The sequence below is a fragment of the Acinonyx jubatus genome, chromosome D3 (assembly GCF_027475565.1).
Source record: "Acinonyx jubatus isolate Ajub_Pintada_27869175 chromosome D3, VMU_Ajub_asm_v1.0, whole genome shotgun sequence".
Classification (NCBI taxonomy): domain Eukaryota; kingdom Metazoa; phylum Chordata; class Mammalia; order Carnivora; family Felidae; genus Acinonyx; species Acinonyx jubatus.
In genome coordinates this window covers 1,308,189-1,320,848 of record NC_069392.1, presented here as the reverse complement: position 1 = coordinate 1,320,848, position 12,660 = coordinate 1,308,189, and the positions used below count along the sequence as shown (strand labels likewise).

Genomic DNA, 12,660 nt, shown 5'->3' with positions numbered 1-12,660 from the left:
CGGAGCATGGGACAACGTGACCTCACGGTCACACCTGTGACCTCGGCAGGAACAACGGTCATCGTGGGGCCACGTCTGTGCCAGAATCCCACCTGAGCCGGCTCCTTCCATCCCAGGAGCCACCGCCGTCTTCTAGCCGAGGAGCCCCGAAAGGGCAAACTCGCCTTCGTAAAATTACACACCCCCACGCTGGCAGCAGACCGGACTGCAGTCGCTTGTGTGAAGTTGTCTCCCTCGTGAAATTCTGCTTATCAGGCGTCTCCCGAGGCCCAGCAATTTCTAGCACCGAGATCAGCAGCAAATCCACCGAAACCGGCGTGTATGGGATGTGGCAGGTGTGGTTTCCGGTCGCTAATCCCAAGTAAACCGACTCGAGCCCACAGAGCGGTCCAGCCTCCTCCACCTGCCGCAGGAAGGCCCCTCTGGCAGAAGCCTCCTTCTCAGCAGGCGCCTCCCCAAGACGCCCCCACTTTCCACCCCACCCCTGCCTGACTTGGAGACACGCAGGGCCCCCAGAACAGGAGCCAAGGACAGATACCACCCAGGTGTGAATACACTGAGTGCACTGACCTCCAGGAACGAGGGCCCCGCAGGGGAGGGTGGACGGAAACGGGACGGTGCTGGGGCGGAGGGAGCTCCCGCTGGTGACAGAGGCCTCCTTCAGGACCGTGTCCCACGGGAGGAGGAGACGGTTCCTGAGGGACGTGCCTCCTGCCTGACGGGACACCAGGTGTGTCTGCAGCCGAGCAAATGCTACACTGGAGCCCTGGCCCTTTCTGACCTCAGGGAACATTCCAGCAGCCAGTGCCCGGTCGCTCCCAGAACTGTGGAGACAGACGAAACCAGAACACTGATGACGGGCATTTGTTTCCTTCCTGTGTCCACGTGAGGCCAGCTCCCCAGCGACGTCCTCCAGGCGGCTCTCCCCACACGCCCGGCTCAGAGGCCCCGAGGGGAGCTGGTCGGAGCCAGACTCATTCCCACCGTTAAGCAGGATGAGCCGGAGCTCGCCGAGCACCCGCTGGGACACGTGGGGACCTTGCAGGTACTTCGGGCTGCAGCCAGGAGGTAAGAGCTGGAGGGACGGTACCGAGAAAGAAACCAGCTCAGAGACCAGGCAAACAGGAGTGACGGGCACAGCCGATGGGCGGCCAGCAGTCAACACGTATCTACCGGGGCCCCGTGCGGATGCAGCTCCGCGTGAGAAACAGGACACAAAAATGCCGGATCCACACCCTCATTGGCCCTGCATTATGTCTACAGGGCTAGTTTATGCAACAATAACAACAACTACCCATATCTCTAGTCTAAAATAACAGAGACTCAGGGCACCTGAGTGGCTCAGTCGGTTAAATGTCCAACTTCGGCTCAGGCTAGGATCTCACGGTCCGTGAGTTCGAGCCCCACGTCATTCTCTGTGCTGACAGCTCAGAGCCTAGAGCCTGCTTTGGATTCTGTGTCTCTCCCTCTCTCTCTGCCCCTCCCCCACTCTGTCTCTGTCTCTCAAAAATGAATAAACGTTAAAAAATATATACTAGGGGTGCCTGGGTGGCTCAGTCGGTGAAGCGTCCGACTTCGGCTCAGGTCACGATCTCACAGTTCGTGGGTTCGAGCCCCGCGTCGGGCTCTGTGCTGACAGATCCAAAGCCTGGAGCCTGCTTCGGATTCTGTGTCTCCCTCTCTCTCTCTGCCCTTCCCCTGTTCACTCTCTGTCTCAAAAATAAATAAAACATTTAAAAAAACTAAAAAATATATATATATAATAATAGGGGCACCCGGGTGGCTCAGTTGGTTGAGCGTCCGACTTCAGCTCAGGTCATGATCTCACGGTCTGTGAGTTTGAGCCCCGCGTTGGGCTCTGTGCTGACACCTCAGAGACTGAAGCCTGCTTCTGATTCTGTGTCTCCCCCTCTCTCTGTCCCTCCCCTGCTTATGCTGTCTCTCAAAAAATGAATGTTAAAAAAAAAAAAAAAATATATATATATATATATATATATGTATATATATAATACTAGAGGCTTATTCCTCATGCTTCCTGTTCATTTTTTCTGGGATGTGGATTTGGTCCACATCACCACCACTCCATAACCCAGGCTCATGAGGCAGCTTCTACTTGGAACACTGCTGCTCACTGCACCGTCATAGACACTGTGGTGAATAGCACACTGGCTCCTACACCCTCTGTTCCAAGGGACACCCACCACTGACATTCCACCACTGGGAATCCAGAACAAGGGGGGGGGGGCCGGGGGGGACCTCCTATGGACATGAAGCCAACGGTGTGAGGTCTGGAAACACTGCTGCAGCCCTGAGGGGGGCCTGAGAAGTGGAGATGAGCCCAAAGAAGAAATCAGACAGGGACCCGGAGAGAGAGGTCAGGCCCAACAGCGCTCCTGGGTCTGAATCCAGCCTTGGAGAGGCCATTCCAGCCCTGGACTGTGGAGTAGCTTGAATCTGAAATCCCCTATTTTGTGTAAAGCCGACTAGAGCTGGGTTTTCTGTCACTTGCAAACAAGTTTTAGCTGCACACAACACTTAGGGCTCTGCTTGGCCTGTCCAGACACAGGACAGGCAGATGAAGGGTCCTGTGATACAAGGCGACCTCCTCACAGGCAAGAGGGTTAGGGGACAGCCCTGGATTCAGCTGGCCATGGGCGAAACCTGGCTTCTCCACTTGCCCACCTGCCAACCTCCCTTCACCTTCTCTGTCTAGATCAGAGACATAATAGAACGGACCTCACAGGGCTGCTATGGAGCTAAGGAGATCACGCAGGTAAATGGTGCCTGTAAGTGCTCAGGAAAGGTCGGCCAGGCTTGTCCCTGGGTGCCTAACACCCAGCCCAGGGCCCGGAGTGAGTGGTTTCTCAGGAAATGTGACAAGGGAGTGAGTGGAATCACTTATGAGCTATGACCCACGTGAGGAGGGGGACTCAGAGAACATATGGGCGGGTCTCCTGGAAGAGGCAGATCAGGAGCTGATGACCAAGAAATAGTGGGATTCGGATGGAAAGAGGAGATGGGGCAGAGGCTTGTCCTGAGCAGGGATGAGGACAGGTGGGAAGGGGGGGGTCATGGGTGAGAGCCCGCATCACGAAGCACAGGTGGCAGGGTGACAGCCTGCAGTGTCATGACGTCATTCAGCGGAAGAAGCTGCCTATGAAATACCATGTGCTTACATAATGTGTTTTATGTATCTTTGCAGAAAAACAAAGGAGATCCATCTAAATACTACTGCTGAACATGAATTACTTGTCTTATTCCACACAACAGTTTTAATTTCCCAGTATCTGAATACTTACTTTGTAAGTATCTGAATAATGTATATACACTTGCAAAAAGTTGCTTTGTAGGGAAACAAGCCAAATCACAAGGAAAAATAGTTCTTCTTTCTCAAAGACATCAGTGATACAAAGACGACCCTCGTTAATGGAAAAGGAAAACCGCGACAATGGCTACGTTGCGTGTGCTAATGGTGACGGCAGTTCGAGTCCCATCACTCACCAGTGTGTCCCTTGGAGAAATGAGCGAGCACTCTGTGCCTCAGTTTCCTCTTCTGCAGACGGAGAATAAACAATCCCCACCTCTCAGAAGGAGGATCTAGGGGGCTGGTCTTGTACTTAAAGTGCCCACAAGCACGGCCAGCAGTGAGCGTTCTTGACGCTGGTTCCTCCCATCTCCACATTGGCCAGGGGAGACTGAGGGTCCTTCTCCCAGGGCTGGGGTCTCAGAGGGGACCACAGCAGGGGTCACCACTTCCCGGGCTGCCCAGGGCAGAGACCCGCTCCCGAGGAGGCTGGCTTTGCTCCTATGGCTGTCAGTGGGAAGCCCAGCTGGGTTTACACGGGCTGTTCTGATTCCATGTCCTAATCTTGCTACAGCAGGAAAACCATGTAAGTTTAGAGAGAGATTAGATTCTCTATAAGATAAAGGTATCTTTAGCAAGGAGATCAGACAGAGAGCTCCCTCTGTTCCCTCAGTTAAGAGGTGTCAGCACAGCCACCTTGTGGGGTAGGACAGGCTCTCTCTGCTTCGATCCCATTCGTTCAAACTCATAATCTCTCAGCTGTGCACACATCACATAACTCACATCAGAGCCGTGGGCTCCACAGACTAGCTGGGGCAGTGGATGCATGTCATACCGGAATGACGCCACAGCCACGCACTTTCTGTGGGCTGTGATGTGAGGACGCTGAGAGACCAGGAATCTCAAGTGATAAACGCCTCCTCCTTCTCCCCGACCCTGTGCCTTCAGGCCACCATCGGGGCCACTGCTGGACTAACAGGCTGTAGCAGACCTCCTAGAAAGATGCTCAGGGTGCTAGGATGGGTAAGTCTACCCAACTGGAGGACCACTGCCTGGATCCTCAGGACTGTGTTGCAGGTGGCTGTTGGCAGGAGGGGACAGAGCAGTGCTGTGAGCTTCTGGGGAGAGACGCTAGGAGGAGCTTCATGGGGAGGTGAACCAGAGGGAGGCGGGAGGACCGGTGCGTTGAGAAAGGCCTGGGGGTACGGGGCGGCATTCTGCAGACAGCCATGGAGGACAACACCCTAGTGATTGGGTGATTGGGACCGGGGCTGTTTGTGGAGATGGGGGGGTGGGGGGGGAGTGGTGGTGCAGTACAGAGCCGGCAGAGAGCAAGGACTTGGGGCCAGGATGCTGGGTGTGGGTCCAGGTTCTGCAGCTCACCACTTGCGCAACATGAGGGGAGCCTCTTCACCTCTCTGCTCCCCAGTTTCTCCCTTCAAATGGATGATGACAAAGAAATACTACACTGAAAGCCCTTAGAGCCGTGCCTAGGCCGGGGTGAGCACCAGTTCAGTGATGGCTGTGATGGTGCCGGTGACAACACTGATGATGGGGACTGTGATGTTGACAAGGTGGCAATAATAATGACAGTAACAACGACGAAAGCACACTATCCAGGACGAATATCACGTCCTTCCAGAATCACCTTCCAGGACAAACTCTGAGACTCCCAGAGACTCCTAGAAATCCCTGATGGTGCTGCTCACTTCCAGATGCAACATGAGAAAAAAACAAACAAAAACAACACTCTCAATAAATAAGAAAAAAGGCCTTTATAAAAACAGCCATCCTCCTAAGAACAGCAGGAAATGTAGTTAAATAATCAAAATTCAATGTCTTTTGGTCTAGACATAAATAATGAAGTTTTACAGAATTATAATTTGAAGTACAATATACTATACAATGACTCTCTCTCAAATCTGATTTTCTTCCTTGTAATTGATTTGTGGGATACACTTAACTGAGAATAATTATTTACCCTTATAAAACAAACAGTATTTCTGATGATGGACAGAAGCTAATGTTCCCACTAGCTCTGCGTCAGAACTCCCTGCAGAGGCACAAACAGCACAGCTTTACCACAAACGTCAGGACACACGGCAGCCCACCCCGCCCTGAGGACAAATGTGCCCACTGCGAGCACACAGTGCCCGGGGTTCAGTGCTGGTCGCCACCAGCCCCAGCCAAAAAGCCATTAGCGTTTGATCCTTAGCGACGTGCAGCCAGTGGAGCTGACCCCAGTGACCCCCCCCCTCCCCCCGAGGCAGGAACTAGGACATTCCACCCGGCCTGGGGCTGGGGCCGCTCCTTACAGCACCCTCCCCCCACACCCCGCCCCCGTGGACTCGTGGGTGTCCAACGTCAGCGCAAAGGTGGGACGAGGGGCGGAAGTCCGGCAGGCTCGGTTCACTCCTGCAGTTCCAGGGAGGCGGGGGGGCCACGTCACCCCAGCCCGTGTCTCTGTAGCTCTGCCCGTGTGTGTAAGTGAATGAATGTTCCTGGATTGGCGCGCCTGAGTCGTGTACGTGCTCGGGTCTAAGTGTGCAGGGGTGTGGCCCCCGGCGTCCAGCGGCAGGAGGGACACACGCAGGGAACACCGGGTCCCTCTCCCCGGCGGGGTCCCGCCCGCGGCTCCTCCGTCATCAGGGTCTTACCTGTAGCGACAGGAGCGCCGACAGCGGGACCGGGCACGGCGCAGGACAGGTGCTCCCCGAGGTCAAGGAGCACACGCGGCCCCTGCGCCTGGGGGACACGTGGCCTGGGACGCAGGCGGTGCGGGCGGGTCTGAGCCTGCGCATTTCAACTCGCCCGGGGGAGGTGGCCCTGGGCGGCCCCTGGGGACGTCGGGACGCTCCCGGGCCCGTCGTGGGCAGAGACTCAGGGGCCGCATGCACGGGCTCCTCGACAGACCCCAGGCTGCCCTTCGGTCCCAGCCCGCCGGGGACACCGTCCCCTCAGGCGACGCGGCCTCACAAACCCCGACGCCATCTTCCTTCCCGGCTCTCTTCCCGCGCCAAGGCTCACGGGAGGCTTCTGGTTGGCGGGCGCGGGTCACGTGGGGCAGGGCGGCTGCAAGGGACTTCGGGAAAGCGGCGTGGCTTCCACCCTGGACGTGTCCACGTGGGAAGGGAATGCTGGGAGGCGCACGGGCTCGTCCCGGTCTGCGCGGGCTTTTCCTCGAGCCCGAGCTCTGGGACGGGACGTGTGGGCCCCCCTCTGCGCCCACCACGCATGGTCTCCACCCCGTCCTAGTGCACCAGGCCCGGCCCCACCTGCGTTTCTGGAACTCTCTCCCTACAGCCCCATCCGGGACTAGCTCCCGTGCCGCACCCCCAGAGAGGCTCCCGCACGTCCCCTGCTGGCACCCGAACCCCCGCCATTGCCGGACACCACACCAGGCCCCGAGCGCTGACCACGCTGCACACGGGGTTCACCACGCCCTCCCTCTTCCAACGCAAGATCAAAACGGGGCACGTCCTCGCTCTCGCAGACGTCAGGACCCCAGCAGACGCCCGCCACGGATGCTCCGGGGCAGCTTCCAAACAGACCAGGGCTCCTCCCAGCAGGGCTCCTCCCCAGGCTGGGCCTGGGGATACACCGACCCAGTTTGCTCACAGATCTGCGGTGTGGGGGCCCTGAGTGTGCGGCTCCCTCGGCGGGCATGGCTGAAGTGCCTTTCTCTCAGGGCTGGCCACACTTCTTCTTGACCCCAGCACGTAAGGGAGCCATGCTGAACCTCACGTGAGCGTCGTCGTTAAAGGGCCCGACCTCCGGCCGACACCGACGACGATGATGATGGATGATGATGGACGCTGAGGAGGTCCAGGGTCAGGCCCTGTCTGTCTGTCGGTCTGTCTCGGGTTACACACCGAGAATGTGGGCTGGGTTCCGGATGAATACAGGGAGAGGTCTGCAGGAGGGTGAGGGAAAAGCCATGCTGCATGTCACCAGCAGGTTGTGTCCCCAGGCTCCTGCCTGGAGCCCAGCTCTGCAGGGAGGCGGGCAGAGCCTGGCCCCTCAGCTGTAGCCTCCCCGTCTACAGAAGGGTACCACGGGCTGAGTCAGCCCAGACCGGTGTGAACCCGTCTTCACCATTGACGCACACTTTCTGAGGCCCATGCTGCCCTCCGCTTAAGCAAACAGGGCAGAGGAGGAAGAAGAGCCATGGGTGGTGATGGCAGCTGGGCCACTGGAGGCCAGCGCCCTGGCCTCTCAGGACAGTGGAGCGTTCTGGAGTCAGCCAGCAGAGCTAGTGATGCATCTGCTGGTTTGTCTCCAGGAAGGCTGGGGCGGGGCTCTGGCAGCCTGGAGCCCACTCCCTCCCTCCTGTGGGATGAGGGGACAGCAAGAAGAGAAGACGGAAACATGCCTGCACCCTGGGGCACTGGGAACACCTGGGCAGATTGAAACTTTTCACTGAGTTCAGCTACTCGCCCTGGAGAGCTCCAGAATGTTCTAATGGTCCCCGTTTCCCTCCTGAGCTCAGGTGCCAACACAGCATCATCCAATTTTTCATCCACTGGAGCCACCTGAGCTGAGCTGCAGTCACCCAAGGAGCTGTAATAAATGTGCTCCTTGTAATAAATGCACCTCTTGGAGGGAGCCGTAGGAAGCCCAAGCACAGTGAGCACTTTGCTATAAATACTAATGTTTCCACAGACCTTGTTTAGAGGAACAGATTTACAGCGCGGGGGGGGGGGGGGGGGTCTGGGGTCTCCACCAAGAAAATGATAATCTGAATTTACAAAATAAACCTAAGGTGATTATCTACATTGCCATCTGTGAGTGGTTGTGTTTACAGAATGTCTCCTCCACACAGGTGTATTTAAGTTGTTGGGTTTGGAAACTATGGTGTCACTGTACACACAACAGGGGTCAGTCAGCAAACTTGGGGGTGCTTGGCCCGGCCCTCAAAACTGCTTCACTTGGACTCAACAGGGCCTGAACTTTCTGTAATTTACATGGCTTTCAGGTGGTCAAGTACTGCCCCCCCCCACCACCTACTCTCGTACACCTAGCCCTTTCATAGGTGTTATGTGTCCTGTCTGGTCTCAGGGGACGTGCGGGCTCACAACCACTAGTCAAGAGTCCTCGGCCATTCAAACAGGGGAAGCAAAGAGCCCTTGTCTTCGGAACTAAGCCCCATCGTGGTTATCACGCAACTGTTAAGACAACTGTTGTAGGGATGCCTGGGTGGCTCAGTTAGTTGAGCATCCGACTCTTGACTCTGGCTCAGGTCATGATCTCATGGTTCATGGGATCAAACCCCACATCAGGCTCTGCACCGACAGCAAGGAGCCTACTTGGGATTCTCTCTCTCAAAAAAATAAATAAATAAATAAACTTTAAAAAATGTTGTAGTCCCTTCCTTGTCAGGAGCACATTTATGGCAAAGGGAAAATTCATATTTTTTTTGACTTTGCAATAATTGGGCAGCTTTTTCCTTTGCTCTTTTTTTTTATTCAAGTATAATTAACATACAGTGTTACAAGTTTCAGGTGTACATTGATTCAACAATTCTATACATTACTCAGTGTGTACCACAATAAGTGTACTCTTAATCCCCTTCCCCTATTTTCACATTTTAATAAAAGATATTAAAAAGTTCAGTAAGTAATACAGGATGAGACAGAGATGGTTTATCTACCAGCATCCATCTACCCCTTCCTTCTTGCCATGAGTCGCCCCTCCCAGTAGTGGCACCTCCTTCAGGATTCCCCCCACCCCCCAGCTGCTCCTCGAAGTCCAATATCCCCCTCTTCCACCCTCCAAGGGACTTATGAAGCCATTCATGCCAAGAAAAGCAGAAATGAGGGGTGTATATTTCCACCTACACTTCATCATCAAAGAAATTCTATTTGCCAACTCAAAGCACAAAACACATGCTATCTTCAGGTACAGTGAGGACTGTGAAAATTAAACCTATCTAGAGAAAGCCAGAAGCAAGTAGCAAGTCTCTAGTGTCTGGTAGATGCCTTATGGCGAACGCAAGGTCTCCAGGTGGCATTACACAGCCCAACCTTCCAGCAGTACACAGAGCCTCACTGGGACTCCTCGGTGTGGACAACAACAAAGTTAAAGAAACAAATCAAGAGGGGTGCCTGGGTGGCTCAGTCCGTTGAGCATCCGACTTTGGCTCTGGTCATGAGCTCAGGGTCTGGTCTTGGGAGTTCAAGCCCCGCAGTGGGCTCTGTGCTGACAGCTCATTGCCTGAAGCCTGCTTCAGATTCTGTGTTTCCCTCTCTCTGCCCCTCCCATGCTCACACACACACACACTCTCTCTCTCTCATAAACATAAAAAAAAAAAACAAAACAAAAAACAAGAGGTCTTTGCCATTGTTGTCCAAGGGGACTCTCCTTCCACTCCTGCCCTCCCAGGGTGCCAAGAAGGATGAGGATAAAGACGGCCACCTACCCCCTTCTACCCCACCTATCTCTGCCTCCCCCACCTCCCCACTCCTATCCCACCTGCTCCTCCTATCCCCGCCTCCCCCACCTGCCCCATATCCCCACCTGCCCCTCCTATCCCCGCCTCCCCATCCCGTCCCCCTGTACTCCACACACCTGCCCCCTATCCCCACCTGCCCCATTCCATCCCCACCTACCCCATCCTATCCCATAGTAGTAGAGATGCTTGCTGTCCTCTGAGCCAAAGACCTTGATCACCATGCTGTAGAGATGCAACCCTTCCACCAGCATCCAGGCAAAGGCACTCAGGAAGAAGTAGTGCAGGAGCACGGCCAGCACCTGGCAGGGGACCTGGGAGCGAAGACACACAAGCGGACATCGCTCTGGCGGTTCCTGCGTCCAATTCCGGAACATCTGCTGCTCACGTGCCCTCATTTCCCGGCGAAGCAGAGCGGGGCGGGGTCCTGGCTCCCTTTCTAGCCCCCCCTCCCCCCCGCTTTAGGGTTGGGGCGGGTGACTCCCACACAGCGATTGGTTCAGGAGCGGGCGGGCGATCAGGCGCGGCCAATCAGCATAAACACGAGCGTGCAGCACGATCGGCTGGAGGTGGACACGTGAGCAGACCGGCCAATGGGGTGGGCTCTGGGGAATGGGCGGAGCCATCCGGGAGCCGACGACGCGCGAGCCTGGGGCTTGTCAGCCACGTGGGCCGCTGGCTGTGAGCAGGTACCCGAGCTGGACCAGCAACCCCGACCGGCTTAGGCCGCAACTGGGGCGCCCCGATCGCACGCCCGTGTCCACAGAGGCCGGGAAGGGGGCGGAATGGTGGGAGGGGGGATATAAATTTACATACTACCTTCAAATAATAAAAATGAGAAAAAAGTAAGAGAATTGAAAACAGAAACGGCATGATTACGTCGGGAGGATTTCAGACACCAGGGGCCCTGGGGTCCCCTCCCGGGGTTATGGGAACCTGGAGCCCCTGCACATCTGCTTCCCCTCCCAGGGGAGGGACGGTTGCACAGGCAGTGCCCGCATCACCCAATGCCTGATCCAAATTTGGAATTCCAGGCCCCTCCCAGAGCTGCTGAACCAAAATCTGTCCTAAGAAAATCCTGTTTGCTGATGCATCCAGAGAATGAGGCTGGCACATACCTGGTCCCTCCACGGTACATGTGGTGCTTTTTAGATGCCCCCCCCCACACACACACACCCCTAAACCTGCGAGGAAGGACTCTGCAGCACAGGAGGGTAGATCTCTCCCTAGGCAGCAGCCCCAGGACAGGCAGGTGGTGGCCGAGGATCCTGCCGGATCAATGTCACAGGTGTGTGCCCTCACAGATGGAGCCACAGGCAGGCAGAGGAGACACAGCCAGCTGTCCGGAGCTGGGCCAGCTCCCCTGGAGGCCTGTCTCTGTGGGAGATGCTCCCAGACCTCTACCTCCCGGAAATCATGAAGCCTCAGCCCCACCCCCATTAGCCAGGAGCCCAAGCCCTTCCGACCCCCTCTTGCTGGACACAGCTGGTCTTCCTCTGTTAATTGTGCTCTGAGCAATCCTCCAGAAGGAATGAGGCCATCCCACTGCGTTCCCTACATCTGCAATCCCATTAGTGAGAACATGAGGGCAGATGTGTGGCTGCAGAAATGATCCTTCATTTGTCTTTCAAGTTAACTCCTGAGCCCCTCGCTGAAGGTGATTTCAGGCAGCAGGACATTGCTCTTTTCCGGCTCAATGAATCTACATCAACCAGCAATTCAGCCTTTCTAGAGGCTTCCCTGACTTTCCCATTTAAAGACTTTCAAAACTGGCTCCTATCCTGGACCTCTGTTCTCTTTGTTTTCCTCCCCCCTCCTTCTGGATTTCCTTTAGGAGAAATGACCATTCTCCCAGGACACCACCCAGAGGTGCTATCCCTCGTGTCCCTGCCCCAAGCCAAGAGGTGGGCAGTTGACTCAGGCAGCTGCCTGAGTGACTCAGGCGGTCACTCACTCACATTACTATTCATGAAATGTTCATTTTTAGCATGAATAACTTCAAACCATTTTCAAATCAACCTTTCCTAGCAATGAGTAGTTGTGATTTGCTCCCACAAAGACACCCACAGACTGTCTAAATCTGGTGTCTTCTACATTGAGTGGTGATAGATTTGGGGGAAAAGATATATTTAATCATAAATCCCTCTGTGACTTCGTTTTTTTTTTTTTTAACTGATGTCCTGAGCTGCCTCCCTCCTCCCCTCTCCCACTCACAGACTCAACTACCTGCTGAACATTCACCTGCCTACTCAGGCCCACCACCCAGCCGACCTCCCACGTCAGACAGAGACAGCTTGCACTTAATTATCCACACGAAAGGGACCCCGAGGAGGGAGCCCGGCTCGCAGGCCAGCCGGAGTCCTGGGTACTGTCACACAAGGACATAATGCTACCTGAGTGTTCAGGTGGTAAATGACAGCAGACATGAGGGACCCAGAACATTCTGCAATCACCAGCACTCCAGATGGGTAGCAGGAATGTTCCAGAATAACAGCTGCAGAACCTGAGCTGAAACTCAGTCTTTAGACACTGTGTTGGTCGTCCCCCATACTCCCATCCCCCATACTCAGACCCAGGGCCAGAACTTCTTGGATGCTTGCACCTCACGAGGGACATGACAGAGAAGCCTCATACCTTTCCTAGAATGAGGCCCCGGAGGCTGGGCTCAGCTCACTATCAGAGTGGCCCCCTGTGCAGACTTGCCTGAGCCTTTCCCAGGCCTGGTTCCACCCATCCCCCAACAGCCTGGGAGAACATACCAGTCACAGCAACTCAAGAGCATCTCTCTGATAGGTTCTGGTTGGGGCCTGCGCAGAAGCTCCCCTCAAGTCTGGGAAGGACGTCACTCAGAGGGACGCTCCGCCGCGACTCCTCGTGGGGACACGGACGCAGAGCATGTGTAGGGGAG

At 55.5% G+C, this 12,660-nt stretch overlaps 1 long non-coding RNA gene across 1 annotated transcript in view; it reads right to left on the bottom strand.

Moving 5' to 3' along the window:
• Positions 1-6,312, bottom strand: part of LOC128312389 (uncharacterized) — a 36,213-nt gene extending 29,901 nt beyond the window's left edge. Inside the window, exon 1 of the long non-coding RNA XR_008291649.1 lies at positions 5,962-6,312. This is a non-coding gene — a long non-coding RNA (uncharacterized LOC128312389). The remainder of the gene's footprint in view (positions 1-5,961) is intronic.
• Between the last annotated feature and the right edge of the window lie 6,348 nt (positions 6,313-12,660).